This window comes from Equus caballus, chromosome 12 (genome assembly GCF_041296265.1).
Source record: "Equus caballus isolate H_3958 breed thoroughbred chromosome 12, TB-T2T, whole genome shotgun sequence".
NCBI lineage: Eukaryota > Metazoa > Chordata > Mammalia > Perissodactyla > Equidae > Equus > Equus caballus.
Window position 1 is genome coordinate 45,314,409 of NC_091695.1, and position 3,233 is coordinate 45,317,641.

The 3,233-nt window shown below is 62.1% G+C and overlaps 1 long non-coding RNA gene across 1 annotated transcript; it reads left to right on the top strand.

The window, feature by feature from the left end:
* Window positions 1-656: 656 nt before the first annotated feature.
* Window positions 657-2,753, top strand: LOC138916445 (uncharacterized). The gene is made up of 2 exons (XR_011423735.1): window positions 657-1,218; window positions 1,418-2,753. It is a non-coding gene; the product is annotated as an uncharacterized lncRNA (long non-coding RNA).
* The last annotated feature ends 480 nt before the right edge of the window (window positions 2,754-3,233 follow it).

The window sequence follows — 3,233 nt, forward strand, 5'->3', positions numbered from 1 at the left end:
GACGCGGAGAGAGCAGACGCACCAACCCTCGTGTGGCGTTCACGCTTCAGACACGTGGTTCAATCTCTGAGCTCCTTGTAGGTGGGGTCACCGCCCCCATCTTGCAGGTGGGGAAACTGAGGCACAAGATAATTCAAGAGTCCATGCTGACAGGTGGGGAGTGTGAGCCCAGGGCTGTCATGGAGGGTGGGAGCCCTCAGCGTGCTGTCCCCATGGCTGTGGCTGTGAACTTCCTGTGTGCCGGCTTCTGGGTTTCCTGCCCTTGGCTCAGCCACAGTGACTGTGGGTCTTAGTGGATCACTGGCTTTTCTGCACTCATGTCTTCAGCTGTCAGTGACCTCCCAGCGAGCTCCCTGTCACCATCACCCTGAGCTTGGTGGTGCTCAGGCAGAGCGAGGCCTTCTGTTGGGGTCCCTCCTCCCCACAAGGCCCCCCGCCCAGTGCTGGGCACTTGGTTACCTGGTGGGTCACCTGTACCCAGGTGCTCAGGAGCGTCCTCAGAGGCCCCGTGAGCCCCACCTCGGCACCTGGGGATCCCATCGTCTGGAGGGTTCACCTGCCCCACCTGTGGGCCTTCATGAGCTCCTTCTCACTTTGGAGAAAGACGGGGTCCAGTCCTGGACACAGATGGGGTCGTGGGGTGGGAGGGACACGGCACCTCCCGAGAAGGTGGTTCTGGGTCAAGAACTCTCTCCGGGCAGTGGAACACCAGAGATGGTAGAATTTTAGGTCTGGGGGTGCCTTCGGGGCTGTCAAGCCCAACACCCTTGTTTCACAGACAGGGAAACTGAGGCACAGAGAGAAAGGGCTGCCGAGGTGCTGCTGCTACAGAGGGGCCCAGACGGGACGCAGGCCTGCCGTGGGGGAGGGGTGGAGGCGGTGGGGAGGGTCCCTCTCTCCCTGCCTCCCCCCTGCGCACACACTGCGGGGGGCACCGGGCAGGGATGGGCAAGCCGCGCTGGAGGGGCCGAGCGCCCGCCTGTCCGGCCCCCAGTGATTCTTAGTAAGAAGCGGTGACACGCAGCTGGCCTGGTGCAGAGGCCGCCCGGGGCATGCGTCCCTTCAGGCCCCCCAGCTCTCACGGGGACCCCGAGGAAGAAGATGAGAGTGAAGCGGCTGCGTTCGCCAGTTCTGGACGTCGGCACGCGGTGTCCGCGGCTCACGTGGGAGGGAAGGAGGCAGACGCGTGCGAAGAGAAAACGAAGGACCTTCCTCCAGGTGATGGACAGACAGAGGCTCACAGCCCCTCCCCTCCCCCACCCCACGGGATCTTGGGATGAGGCGCAAAGGAGGGGAGGGAGGGGGCGGGTGGGTGGTCACAGCAAAGGGCGGGTGCCCGCTGGGGATGGCGGTCCCACAGTGGGGACTCGGGACGGGTCACTGACTTCTCCCTTCTCTTTGCTCTCCTTTCCTGCAGCCGGGGCCCAGTGGAGGGGAAATTCCCGGGAAAGGATGCAGCTTCCGGGGTGGAGGAAGCTGGCCCCTGACCTGGGGACCTTGAAGGGGTCCTTTGTGTAGAGCTGACTCCAGGGTGCTCGTCTGCTGGGTCTCTCTGCACAGGACACCGGCTGCTGGAGACCTCGTCCTCCCAGGGTCCCTGTGGACGGGTCTTCATGTGGCTCCATCCCAGGGGCCCCTTGTCCTCCCACGTGGGCCCCGGGGAGCCTCCGTGCTGTCGACTGGAGGCTGGGGCTGCTGTGGTATTTGTCCTCTGTCCCCGGTCGTGGGACACAGCCCTCTGGGGGACCCTGAGCCCCAGCACAGGGCGCGGTGTGGGCAGGTGAGGGAGCCGCACCTCAGTGGCCAGAATCCTGTATTCTCCCCACTCCAGGCGCTTTCTGCTCTCATGCGGGGGCAAGGGGGCTGGTTTTCCTCCATCTCTTTCATCGATTCTTTTCATGTCAAAAGGGCTCCAGCCTTGGGATGTCACAGCTCTTGGGTTCGGGTGGAACCGTCAATCGTAGCAGTCCACTGCGGTGTGTTGGCGTGGGAGCAAACCCGGGGATGCTCGAACCCGCCAGGCTGTCCTCCGGGTGGCGGGAACGAGGTCGGCTGGTCCCTTTAATTGAGCGTTTCAATGGTTTAAGCTATGCCTCCCTGAACTCTTACACCGAGGAGGAGAAGATGGTTCAGGGCGGGGCCGAACGCCCACCCTGCCCGCACGCCCTGCCCTCATTGTGGACCAAGTAGATGCAAGCTGCTTTAAAATAAACCAGAAAGTTCTGAGTTGGACAGAAGGTTGAAATTCGTGGCCCTTGTGGTACCACGTTTGGGGACGTGGGCAACGGTGGCCACATACTGGAAGGGACCTGTGATTTCTGCTCGGGCCGGGCCGGAGCGCCCCCTCACAGCCTGGCTGTGGTCTGCGTTCACAGAAGGAAATGCTGACGACGAGGTTTGACTTTCCCACCCAAGGTCACAGGCCCCGGGGCGAGGTGGTATCCCAGTGATGTCACGGCTGGATTCTTCCGTATCTTCGCCGAGTTAGAAGATCGCAGGTCGCTGAGTTCTGACATCGGCTGCGGCTGCAGGGGGCTGGCCCTGCGCCCTCTGCCAGGAGGCCTCGCCTGGGTGCCCCGTGGGAATGGACCTCCCGCTTCCCAGCTCTTACTGCCTTTTCTGTCTGTTCCACCACCGACCCCTCCTCCTTTGTCACAAGCAGCCTGTGAGCGCCCAAGGGTGTGGAAGGTCTTCTCAATCCCCAAAATGAAATAAATCCCAGTAAATGTGGCCCAGTGTGGCCCAAAGCAAGACTTTCCAGTCCGTATGGGTCTGTGAGGGTGGGAGGGGCATTTTCTGCTATCATTTCGGTGGTTCCCAAACTTGGGTGTCCCTCAGAACCCCTGTAGGGCTGAGGGAACGCAGGTGGCTGGGCCCCAACCCGGAGTTTCTGATCCGCAGGGCTGGGGGTGAGCGGCTGGCACTCTGAGAATGGGGGTGCTGCCTCCCCCTGCACCACCATATGGGGATCAAGGGTGACCCCAAAACAGGTCCAAGGCCTCAGCTGTGGTCCGTGTGAGTGGGAGCCGTGTGGGTCTCTGCAGATGGAATCACGTCAAGGATCTTGAGATGACGTCATCCTAGATTTAGGGTGAGCCCTAAATAGAATGCCAGGTGTTCCTATAAGCAGAGGAGGGATCACGGAGACACGCAGAGGAGGGGCCCCGTGAAGACGGAGCAGAGGCTGGAGGGCTGCGGCCACATGCCCAGGATGCCTGGAGCCCCCGAAGCTG